Source organism: Neofelis nebulosa, chromosome 6 (genome assembly GCF_028018385.1).
Source record: "Neofelis nebulosa isolate mNeoNeb1 chromosome 6, mNeoNeb1.pri, whole genome shotgun sequence".
Lineage (NCBI taxonomy): Eukaryota > Metazoa > Chordata > Mammalia > Carnivora > Felidae > Neofelis > Neofelis nebulosa.
Window position 1 is genome coordinate 125,286,664 of NC_080787.1, and position 13,460 is coordinate 125,300,123.

The window sequence follows — 13,460 nt, forward strand, 5'->3', positions numbered from 1 at the left end:
ACTGTATTGGTGTCCTGACTGGAAAGAACAGATAAGCCCTGTTTGTCACAGGATAGCGATACCCTTCCCTGGGAAAGCTTATCGCCCTTAGCACCCAAAAATGTGTTTCCATGTGCTCTTAATCAAACAAAGCAAACAAAAAGGAAGTATTTACTGTGAGATTTATTTCTGCCTATGAAAATAAAAATTTTAAATATTCAGAATAGTATAAAATTAAAATATTATAAATATCCATGATGATCCCTCAACAGGGAAGAAAAAAAACACACACACAGTTACCTTCTGGTTTCTTTCATTCCTATTATTTTTGTTTTTCTTAACGTATACCCACACACATTCTTTTTCTTGCTTTTCTGTGCTTTCTACCCCCTCCAATGTTCAGATCATGCTGTTTTGCATCCTGCTTTTTCTTTAACTTAAGAATATATTATAAGCATTTCATTTTGTTAGGATTCTTAGGAACACAACTTCTAAGGATCTGTATAGGGCATGATATGGATCTATTGGATTTTTAATTTTTTTTAATTATTATTATTTATTTTTGAGAAAGAGAGAGCATGAGCAGGGGAGGTACAGAGAGAGAGAGAGAGAGAGAGGGACAGAGGATCCCAAGTAGGCTCTGTGGTGATAGCAGTGAGGGCTCTGGAACTCATGAACCCTGAGATCATGACCTGAGATCATGATCATGAGCATCAAGTCAGATGCTCAACCAACTGAGCCACCCAGGCACCCCAGATCTACCGAATTTTATTTAATTATTTTCCTGTTGTTGGACGTGTGTTATTTTCCCAAAATTACATTGCAAGACACAATGCCACATGAAAATACTTGCATCGAAATCATCGTATACATCTCTTATTATTTCCTTTGAGTAAATTCGTAGAGAATTTCTGGATCAAAGGGCAAATTGTTAAGGCTTTTAAAATACATATTCCAAACTGCCCTCCAGAAAGCAATATTTATTTATATCCCTACTAGCTGTGAGTGAAGTGCCTCACAACACCGAACACCATCATTTTTCAATTTCTGAAAATTTTTTAGGAGAAAAATGTTATCATCAATTTCATTTGCATTTCTTTGGTGATTAAAGGACTGAATTTGTGATGTTTAGGGGCCGCGTGTCAATTTTATATAATATATAATGACGGTAACATAGTCTGCTGCCAATATTAAATGACTTTTTGCTATTAAAAGTCAATTACTATTTTTTTTTAAAAATTTTAATGTTTATTCATTTTTTGAGAGAGAGAGAGAGAGACTGAGTGCAAGCAGGGGAGGGGCAGAGAGAGAGGGAGACACAGAATCTGAAGCAGGCTCCAGGCTCTGAGCTGTCAGCACAGAGCCCAATGCAGGACCCTAACTCACAAACTGTGAGATCACGACCTGAGCTGAAGTCAGTCACTTAACCAACTGAGCCGCCCAGAAGCCCCAACAATTAAAATTTTTTATAGACATACAAAGGTTCAAAGGGTTCTTTATGTTCTCAAATGTAACAATCTTTCCTTGTGGTTTCTTCTTCTTCTTCTTCCCCTTCTTCTTTTTTTTTTTTTTTCCTTAGAAAGCTTATTTCCTTAATGAGATCAAATGAATAAGAACCCATATTTTCTTCCAGCTGCTTAATAGTTTTATTTTAGGACATAGCTATTTTATCTATCTTGATCTATCTTATGTATATTACATGAGAATCTAGTGGGATTTTTATTCAAGTAATTAACCAATTGTCCTCACATCATTTTTTTGAGTATTCTCTTTCAAAGTGATTTGGGATGTTATCTTTATATATACTAGATGAACTTTTATGATATGATCTGTTTCCAGACTACTTTGATTCACTGGGCAGTCTATACTTCCTATCAGCACCACAATGATTTACATATTATAGTTCTAGAATACAACTTAACATGTAGACAGTTCCTCCTTACCTCTCACAACTATCTTCCTTTTTCAAAAACTTTAATTCTATCTTTCTCCACTTGTTTTCTTCCAGATAAGATCTCTTCTCCATTTTTTTAAAAAAAATTTTAGAGACTGAGAGAGAACAAGTGGGGGAGAGGGGCAGAGGGAGAGAGAGAATCCCAAGCAGGCTGCATGCTTAGCATGGAACCCAACATGGGACTGAACCCCACGACCCTGAGATCATGACCTGAACCAAAATCAAGAGTCAGATGCTCACCCAACTGAGCCACCCAGGTGCCTTGGATTCTCTATTTTAAATTAGTGAATATGAGCTGCAAATAACAGGCTAAAAATGTAGGGGACCTGGGTGGCTCAGTTGGTTGAGCATCCAACTTCGGCTCAGGTCATGATCTCATGGTTTGTGGGTTCAAGCCCCTCTTCAGGCTCTGTGCTGACAGCTCAGAGCCTGGAGCCTGCTTTGGATTCTGTGTCTCCCATTCTCTCTCTGCCCCTCCCCTGCTCGTGCTCTCTGTCTCTCTCAGAAATAAATAAACATTAAAATTTTTTAGAAAGTTTCTCTTAAAAAGAGAGGCTAAAAATGCAGATTAAGAATAAAATTTATATTCATGCCATATTTTCAAGGTGAGTTAATTTCATTTAGAGACCTTTTTCTCTTTTCTTTGGATATACACTCGACTAATTATCAATTATTGATATATACTAGAATTAGCTGTTCATTACCTATGTTAATGGAGTAGAATAATGTATTTTAACAAAAATATTACCAAAATCTCATTTTAGTTAATTTCTTTGACTTTATTCTCCTTAAACTGTTCACCAGTGCTATCAGAAAAAAGCCAGAGAAAGCTTCAGATTTACTGTTTTGTTTTGTTTTGTTTGTTTTTTGACCTTCTCTTGCAGAGGAGACAACAAATCCCCATTTATCCAGAGACCCCACAGACCAAATAGTCCTCGCACTGAAAGACAATGCCCAAAAAGTCAAGGGCAGAAACTTTAAGGCTATCTATCAAATATTTACTTTACATTACTTTCTTTAGAATTACACAAATACAAAATATGAGAGTAAACTCGAGCACTTCACCTGCAAAGTCACGGTTGTGGTAAAATACGAAATTACATACTAAGCAGCATCAAGACACTCCCTCTGCTGGGGAAGGGATCCCTTCTGCAACACTCCACGGTCAATGGACATTTTCTTTTGCATAAACATCTAGTGGCAGGAAGCTTTCTGACCAACACCCAGATGTTGGAGTGAACACCTAAAAATAGAAATTAGAAAGTTCAACAAAGTGACCCTCATTGATGCTCTGTGACCCAAAATAACCCTCAGAATAATGGTTAATGAGTTCAACGACATTGCGATATTGGGGGTTCCGAGATAGAACCTTGAGGATGAGAAGAAATGCAATCACCACCCTCAATACTAGCAAATATTTCAGCAGCACAGAGCACAAGTAAGGTTGTGAACAAGATATGGAACTGAAGGAGCCCAAGACAGAGGCCTTGCCCTTGAGAAACTAATGATCTCATTAAGTGGTCAAGGCACACACACAGTAGTAACACAGGGTCACGTGGAATCAATGCCAAACAAGTATTAGAAGAAATACATCTTTATTCCATGTTTCGTGAACAAATTCAGTTGTGGTTCCAACTTGCTTCCGGCCCTTCTTTTCCTTTTGGATTTCCTTTTGAGTTTCTTTAGCTTTGCTGAATTATGTGCATCTTATCCAGTCTCTTTACTTCTTTAGAGACAAGGTGAAGGTCTGGCTAAAGGAATCCAGAGGACTTGTTACAAGCTGAGATACAAACAACTCATCCGGCAGATTCTATAAAATCCCCACTCTGGCTCAAGGGCAAGCCTTAAGGCTCTAGTCTACTGTTAGGCTGTCTTAAAACCATCCTTCACCAACATCAGACCCCTTAGCAGCATCATATTCACTTGCTGAATACGAAACCCATCGCTCAAAATTCAGTTCTGAAGGACTACCTTAAGACTAAAACAGAGTTCTCTCTACAAAAAAATAAAGCAGCCATCCCAAAACCTTTGAAATCTAACCGATGAACATTTTTGGTTAGCATAGCATAATGGTCACCCAGAGATGCCGAATCACAATGTCGTACCCCCGAAACGACCGCACTGTTGTGCGCCAATTGTATGTGAGTTAAAACAAAATTTTTTTCAGCAGATACAATCAAACCACACAGATGGAAATGTTGCAATACAGCTTTTCAAGGCTTTCATGGGTCTAATCTGCTTTCGATTCCCTATTTTCCATTTTCTGCAAAGATTTGTACTTCTATGATGTGTCTGACATTCACACTGTCCACAAATCAGTTTCAAATGGAAGACCTTACTCCCTACCTAGGCCCCAGCCTACTAAAATAGTGCTGTCTGCTCAGGCATCTCTCTGCAGGAAACAGGCCTTCCTACGCAGGAAGCACAGGAAAGAGGCCTGGAGACAGCAATCCCAGCGGCTTTTTTGCCAGAAAGGACAAAATGGCTCTTCTGGCAACTCCTGACTCAGGAAATCGCTGAATTAAGTAGTCAGTCTGCAGAGTAATTTAGCATGTCAGCTGCTTCCTGGCAACAGATATTTGGAAGCATTTATATTTTATTTCAACTCTGTCATCATCAGGGTTAGAACGCCTTCTCTCTGAGGACCTCAAGGTCAGAGATCGTCCTGTAGTTTCTACAGAGCCACTTCTTTTCATTCTTCCTCCCCTTTCTAGGCCCCAGCAGAATGGCCTTCCCTTTGATTTCTGTCTAGATCAAGCAAGCCTTTGTCTTCAGAGCTAAATATAAGTTGTCTGGGGGGAGAGGGGGGGAGGTAGAGGCCCATGCAGGTGGTGTCTCTGGAAAATACACTTGTGAGCACACAAGAGAGTAAAGATGCCATTGCACGCCGAAGAGGTGTCACCGCATGGCTCTCTCTCCGAGGGAGGGAACTGGACGAGAGGGCAGTAACGCGGGTCCCCGTTCCCACTTTGTCTTGCACTTTCTGTGTAATTCTGTACCAAACAATTCCCCCCCCGTCCCTCCACTTCTCCATTTCCAAGGTAAACATAACCAACACCAGTCGTCTTCATTTGCAGACGTTAGAGACAACTAATGCCGTAAAGCCGTAAAGAAGCGGCATGTCACAAACAGATGTAGCCCTCACCTGACCACAGCACCTGGCACATGGGGAATCCAAGCAAACACAGGTGGTGGGTAATAAGAATCTGCACGTGGATAGAGCAGTTTCTTACAGCTGGTGAACACACGTGCCCACAAAGTATGGAGAAGCAAAGCGTGTAAACTATAAGCAGCAGGACCGTGTAATTCTTATGCATGTATCCGTTTGTAGATCTTTACCACTCAGGATAATAGTGGCTAAATCCAGATGAGGGAAGGCATGGAGAAGGCAGTGATTCTCACCTGGAGTAGAGGTCGCTTTGCTTCTCCCCAGGCAGGGACTTCCATGGCTTCGGCATCAGGGCCCAGAAAAATGTGTCTCCATGTCATGAATGGCAGAAAAGAGATCTCCACCCCATACTCGTGAAGCACTGGGTTTGGAGTCTCCCAGAGTCATCATCACCTCTCATCTTCCAGAAAACAGCCAAACACGGTGGAGCCTTCCAAATACATGATTGCCCTTGGCGCTCGTAGCAATTCTGTGAGGTCCGTGGGATGATCCCATTTTACACCTAAGTCCTCAATACACTAAAACAATGTATCCCTGGCTCATCAAGGCCCGGAGAGGTGGAGCAGGGATTTTCAATCTGTTCCTCTGATCCCAAAGGCCGTTCTCTTTCCATCAGATCATGCGATCTTCTTCCCTGGACTGTTTCTAGTATTCTCCACATACCTGAACTTCCTAATTTGTAAAATGGAGATAATAATACCTAACTCTGTGACACTGCTACAAAGATCAAAGAGATTGCATAGGTGAGAGTACTGTGCAGAAATGTAGATTGTTTTTCTAATAGTAATTCCGTACAACAGCCTTTATGCCTCTTTCATACCCCCAGGCCCCTTATGCCAAACAACGGGGAAAGTTTCTGCTGGGTCAGGAAGATGGATCTTGGGCCCATGACTGAAATTTCACTTCGCATTTCATTAGCTTTAAGAAATGTATACATTTTAACCGAATTCAACTAGATTTTGTGGTATTTCATCTCAGGAGCTCTTACAGATGGCCCATGCGAGGTTAATCATTCATTTACCTTCCGTTTATGGCTTCAGAGTTCTCATTAAAATACCCAAATGTACTTAATGATATTCTTTAAGAAAAATCTAGCATGGAAATCAGATTATGGCGAGTCATGATTCCAAATGCATGTGCAAATATCAAAACAGGAGCTTGATGAAATGGAGGGAATTGGGGCGCCTGGGTGGCGCAGTCGGTTAAGCGTCCGACTTCAGCCAGGTCACGATCTCGCCGTCCGTGAGTTCGAGCCCCGCGTCGGGCTCCGGGCCGATGGCTCGGAGCCCGGAGCCCGTTTCCGATTCTGTGTCTCCCTCTCTCTCTGCCCCTCCCCCGTTCATGCTCTGTCTCTCTCTGTCCCAAAAATAAATAAAAAATGTTAAAAAAAAAATTTAAAAAAAAAAAAAAAAAAAAAAAAGAAATGGAGGGAATTGCCTTTACCCTGATTTTCTTTTAATTTTCTGTAGTCATTACCTCCCCGGTAGGAGGGAGCAGTAACACACATCACCAGACTTGCACTGACCTTCAGGAAACAGGAATAAAACATAAATGAAGGCTGCTTATATATTCTTATAAACAATTTGTTATTCAGATTCACTAAAGGGGGTATTCATTACGCAAACCATCCTAAAAAGCTTTCTGTTAAGAAATAAATTCCAGAGTTCAGCATTTCAAAACTACATAATTTGAATACATTTTTGAACCATCCAATGGAAAATAAGATTGATTCCACATGTGCAAAGCTTGTAAATAGCTCAGTAATTCCTTCACTGTTTCCAGACACAAACTAATGGCCTCCTTTTCTTTCCCTGGTAGAAAATTAGGCTATTTTTTTCAGGGTCAGGAGCAAGGACTATAATGAAAAAATGTAATTCACTCAGGATTTCGGGACAGTATTAGGGATTATGTAAATCTCTTCTTCACAGGATATAGTTGCTGTGAAGAGAAAAGTCCCCCACAATTTCAGGGATGAGCACACAGCCATGTAACAAGCTAATCTTTTTTCTTGCTAAAAAAAATCTTGGAATTAGATTGTGTGTGTTTATAATACTGATAGAAAATGATAGTTTCAGTGGAGGGCACCGAATAAATAGATGAACAGGATTAGCCTTACATAAAAAATACTTCCATATTCGGGAGTGATTCGTCTTTTCTCATTTTAAAACTCTTTCGTTTGGAGAAATGCCAGATCATGAGACACAGGGTCAGAACACCTGGATTTGGTCCAGATTTTGTGGCCTCTAAATCGTCTTATGTCTTTGAGTCTGTGAAAACTAAGTGAGTAATATCTAATATGCTAAGCACAGGACTGTGCCAGGGTGTGAGATATACACGGTAAAAATTCATTCTCGGTTTTGCCGCTATTATTTAGATAATGGCCATTAAATAATGAGACCTCCCCGTTTCAACGCCAATGCCATGTCACTCAAAGGTCATCAAAATGGAACTAATTATCCTGCCTCCTCAGATATGAACCCACGGATATCTTTAAAATCTTTTCCATTTACTCCCTAGCATCTGAGCTCATGGATTATCATAAATCAGTTTAATTTCCTTTATTAAGAGAGACCAGCAGACCGCCCCAGCGTGGAAACAATTCCCACGGTCTCCTGGGGGTGCGTGGATGGTGTCTCGGTACTGATTTCCTCTGTTACTTTTAAAGGAGGTTCTTAGTAACTGCAAACCAGTGAGCATCCAGCCGGGCTGCTGGCACTCACTGAGCCCCTGAAGTACTCCTGGTGGAGCCTGCTTTCCAGAAACTTCCGTGAGTGAGCTTCGCCTCACCTGAGCGCCTTGCGTAGAGAGTCCAAGAAGTCAAACTTACAAAACCATGAAGATGAATGGAAACATGTACTGAAGGACCCCAGATATCCGCTCTGCCCTCGGGGTCCATGCTTACGAAATGATGATGAAATTTTATTCACCAATCATCACAAATATAAATGAAAATCTTTCTGAAATTATTTTAATTAGATTTGGTGTGTTTGTTTGTTTGTTTGCATCTTGAGATGGAAACAGAGAGATTTCTGTTCAAAGAAATTTTTGTGCCCTTTCAAAAGTCACAGGAATTATAAGGTAAACTGACAGGAAGGCAAACTGGCCGAGTTGCAGGGGATGCCTAAGTCTTACTCCTTAGAACAGGTACTTAGCACACAACCTCACTGACACTGAGCCAGGCGTCGTTTCAACAAAATATCTTCAAAACCCAGAGATTGTTGGGGGGCTTGGGTGACTCAGTCAGTTGAGCGTCGATTCGTGGTTTTTGGTTCACGTCATGATCTCACAGTTGGTGAGTTTGAGGCCTGCATTGGGCTCCACGCTGACAGTGTGGAGCCTGCTTGGGGCTTCTCTCTCCCTCTCTTTCTCTCTGCCCCTCCCTGGCTTGTGCGCTGTCTCTCTCTCTCTCTCTCTCAAAAATCAATATATTAACTTTTTAAAAAATTGTAAAACAAAGGAGATTGTTCCTTGCTCAGTCAAAATGCATTTCATACTATTCAACTCTCTCTGAAAGGCCAAGAATCTAAGCACCTGGTTTATAAAAACGTGCTTACTCTGTGCCAGGTACTGTTCCGGATGCTTTATTAGATTAAATGATTTCATTCTCATGGTTCTATGAGTGTCATTACTGTCCCATTTTACAGATGGGGATGAGGTACAGAGATGTTACGTAACTTGCCCAGGGTCACACAGAGCTAGTACATGACAGAGCTAGTATTTAAACCCAAGAGCTCTGGGGGTGCCTGGGTGGCTCAGTCAGATGGGCGTCCGACTTTGGCTCAAGTCACGATCTCACGGTCCGTAGGTTCAAGCCCCGTGTCGGGCTCTGTGCTGACAGTTCAGAGCCTGGAGCCTGTTTCAGATTCTGTGTCTCCCTCTCTCTCTGACCCTCTCCCATTCATGCTCTGTCTCTCTCTGTCTCAAAAATAAATAAATGTTAAAAAAAAAAAAAATTTAAACCCAAGAGCTCTGGCTCCAGATTCATCACTCTTAACCACTCAATTATATTATCTGTTTTCCCCCCTAAAATGAAAGTTAATGCCTTTGAAATTTGGGACATCCCATAGCATACTCCCACTAAAATAAAATTCTTAATATCTCCCTATAGAATGTAATGAGAGGTAATAATGTACCCCAGTAACCCAACTTATTAACATAATGAGTTATGAGTCCAATAACTTTCTATGTACACATCACATCGGTCAATCCACAAATGTTAATTTTCAGTAAATATATAGAGAGAGATGTATCTATGTCTCTATGGTATTTTTGCCAGATAACACTGCTCCATCTATGCTTTTCTCTGCAACAAATATAATCCATTTCTCTGGGGTAATCACTGGCGTCAGTTACACAGGAACACCTTTAAGGGCCTTTCATGCCGGTCTTCACAAAGGGGGTGGAGTTATAGGAGGTCACATTTACACCCCAGTCACTTTCTCCTTTAGAGTTTTAGTGTTGGAAGTCAGTTGTTTGAAACATACTGCTATGTATACACGAGGAAGTCGTAATGTGTCTGCAGAAACTCTGAGTAAGACAGCTGAATGGGTGTCAAACCAATGATTAATTTCCAATCCACAATGGAAGACATTTAATGATGAGGAGTTATCATCAAATGTTGGAAATAAGCTGACTGACTGTTTTTCGGCGCCCAAGACCCCCAGTCACTTCAGAGGTTAGGGCTTCCCTTTCAGTTGCTGTAAACACAGTTTCCCCCAAGACTGTTTATATGTCTGCTTGTCAATCCAGCGCCAGTCGCCGGCACTCCCGTTCTTTACTGCTGCTGCTCCCTCATCCTGTTTACAGGGCAGGGAGGATGACCAAGGAGGCAGAATTATTTTAACTCACCACAGCCTTGGAGAAACCAGCCTGTTCCGCTTTGTTTTAAGATGGTTCATTCTCGGGGCGCCTGGGTGGCGCAGTCGGTTAAGCGTCCGACTTCAGCCAGGTCACGATCTCGCGGTCCGTGAGTTCGAGCCCCGCGTCAGGCTCTGGGCTGATGGCTCGGAGCCTGGAGCCTGTTTCCGATTCTGTGTCTCCCTCCCTCTCTGCCCCTCCCCCGTTCATGCTCTGTCTCTCTCTGTCCCAAAAATAAATAAACGTTGAAAAAAAAAAAAAAAAAAAAAAAGATGGTTCATTCTACACTTGGACCTTTAGTTTAATCTTACTTTCCCAAGAGCCCGTCAGATAAAGCTCGTTGGCCTAAGCCAACGAGTTATCACTCTTTTAAGACAAATTATTCCAAGCCTGAATATCTATGGTTACAAACCTTTTTTGACCTCCTCAAAGGACAGTTTATACTATCAACTCAGGGTAAAGGATCCTTCCTGTTAATAATGAGTCTTGTTAGAATCCCCTTGGGAATTTTCCGTCGTCGTTGCTATTGTCTTTTGGGTAGCTAGCGAGCTGGTTAGCTCCTTGGACCCCGCACCGATCAATTAAACCAGGATCTCTTTTTACGAACTCCCTTTTGATACTGAGGAATGGCCAGGATTATGAACCACTACTCAAAAGTCAGTATCCGTTACAAACAAGTAACCACGCAAATGTTATACATGTGAGTAGGTCAAATGGATCCATGCCAATCTTCACCCATATCTTCCAAACAGTTTTAGGTGACATGACGTGGCTGTCCTGGTTGAATACAGAAAGCAGCCCTCAGGTGTGGACGGCTGTGTTGTATAATAGGATTCATTTCCTCCCTTCCACAGAACCTAGTCTCTTTAAAAAGTGAGATAAGCCAGGGGCGTCTGGGTGACTCAGTCGGTTGAGCTACCGGCTTCGGCTCAGGTTATGATCTCACCGTTTGTGAGTTCGAGCCCCACATCGGGCGCTGTGCTGACAGCTCAGAGCCTGGAGCCTGCTTCTGATTCTGTGTCTGCCCCTCCCTCACTCATGCTCTGTCTCTCTCTGCATCAGAAATAAATAAGCATTAAAAAAAATTTTTTTTTTTTAAGTGGGATCAACGAACTAAGGGCCAGCTTCCAGCACCCCATTAGCATTAAGAAGAAATCAGGTTCTGATCCTTACCATGAGATTCCAGTTAAAGGAAAGAATTAGGACACTCCCTTGAAGTTCAACCCCCCTCCACACATCAAAAGGCAGTCTTGAAAAGAAATTACACAATGTCTTCAGTGTAAATAAGAAAGGGAAGATCAGAGATTCAAGCTCAGAGGTCCTCTCTCTTGGGACGCCTTCCCAGGGCATCAAATAGGAATCTTTGATAAAAATATAATGCTGCTGAAAATCAAATCAATTCAATTCGATGCCGAGAAAGAGCAGTGTAGTCCCTGACAGGGGAGCTCGCCTGAAGCTCACAGCTGGGCCCTAGCATTCTCCTGCTGGGTGGTAACGATTTCACAGAACAGTGACATTAGGCAAGGCCATTCTGCGACCGTGGTGGATCAGGACAGAAACAAGACCACTCCAGAACAATGTCTAGACACAAAAACACAAACAAAAATTACCCAGTCTGCCCCCCCTTCACCCGAACTAATATGAATTACTGCTGCTGCTTTACCAAATTGCAGTTTTAGCCTCAGGCTAGTCTTCCTTCCTTCTAGATAAGATGTGGGAAAATATCCAATCATAGAATCATCCCCACTTCCTGACAGTATTCAATCCAGAGTAAAGCCTACTTCCTTAAACCCTCCCCCAAATCACCTCACACCAGCCCAGATCCTATAATTTATCACTTCTAACCCATCTCAGTACCCCATGGTGTGTGTTCTCCCATGGTGTGTGAGTCGTAAACTCACTCATGGGTGAGTCTTGCCCCCCTACAGGTGGATGCTTGGCGGTTTCCGCCAGGGGAAGACTGACAATGTTTTCGTTAAGCATCTAGCATATGTCACGTCAAGAACAAAACAAATATTTGAAGTGTTCAAAGGGATTGGGAAGACATCTAAGAAATGGAGCAAAATCACATGGCCAAGTCCATGCAGGTGCACTGGTGAAGAGGTTCCAGACCGTTCTTGAAAACTGTCAACAAGGGTGCCTGGGTGGTTCAGTCAGTTAAGTGTCCGACTTCCACTCAGGTCACCATCTCACAGTTCATGAGTTCGAGCCCCACCTTGAGCTCTGTGCTGACAGCTTAGAGCCTGGATCCTTCTTTGGATTCTGTCTCCCTTTCTCTCTGCCCCTCCCCCAGTGCTCTGTCTCTCTCTCTCTCCCTCTCTCTCTCTCTTTCTCTCAAAAATAAAATAAACATAAAAAAAATAAAAATTTGGGGCACCTGGGTGGCTCAGTCGGTTAAGCGGCTGACTTCGGCTCAGGTCATGATCTCTCAGCCCACGGGTTCAAGCTCCGCATCAGGCTCTGTGCTGACAGCTCGGAGCCTGGAGGCTGTTTCGGATTCCGTGTCTCCTTTTCTCTGACCCTCCCCCATTCATGCCCTGTCTCTCCCTGTCTCAAAAATAAATAAATGTTAAAAAAGAAAGAAAGAAAGAAAGAAAGAAAGAAAGAAAGAAAGAAAGAAAGAAAGAAAGAAAGAAAACTGTCAACAAGATGAGATATAGGCTGTGCTTTGAGAGAGGAACAGAATTGGAGGACAGGCGACTGGGAATGAGACTGCCCTCACAGCACTTCATGACTTGGGCACCTAAAGCCTTCATGCCTCTCTTCCTTCCACAGTTTCCTCCGTCACTATTTTACTTCATCTCCTTCTCAAAGATAAATGAGCTTAGAAGAAGAAAGGCACTTGATATCTAACTTTTCCCATTTCCTTCTGTGTTTTGAATAGAGAAACAATGTCCAGTCCATTGTTTAACCAAGTCCTGGAAACACTGTACAGGAATAAAATAATGCCACTGTTCTAAGACTGTACTGGATTCATGACACACAGAATTAAAAAAAAAAATAATACATTAAAAGGTCACTGCTGACGTCATCTGGGAAGACGCATATTCATTCGAATACGAGACTCTTGTCGGTGAATCAGGCCAATAGAATAACCTGCTACTAACTGCAGTCCTTCCTCTTTCTCCGCGTTCCCCAAGTGTCTTCCATTTCAGAGATTCACTGGTTTAGACGATCAGTCAAACAGTACATCCTTGTGCTTCCCAAACAAATCACATCTGCATATTTTATATTTTCGGACACCACTTTATTCTTTCTGCAGTTCAGTGGGGGGGTTTTATAAACAAAATTTAAGCCGTAGAAATGTCTCTCTCTCTTTTTTTTCTTTCAAATGAAACGTCATGGCAGCTGTGATATAAAACAGAATAAGGAGAGAGTGCTCTGGGTGAAGAGGGGAGGAGGGATAGCTCCCCAGAACCACTCTCCCCACGCTGCCTCCGTACCCTTAAGGATCTAAGAGAAATTTCTGAAGACTTCAAAGAACATGGTGCTACGTCACCT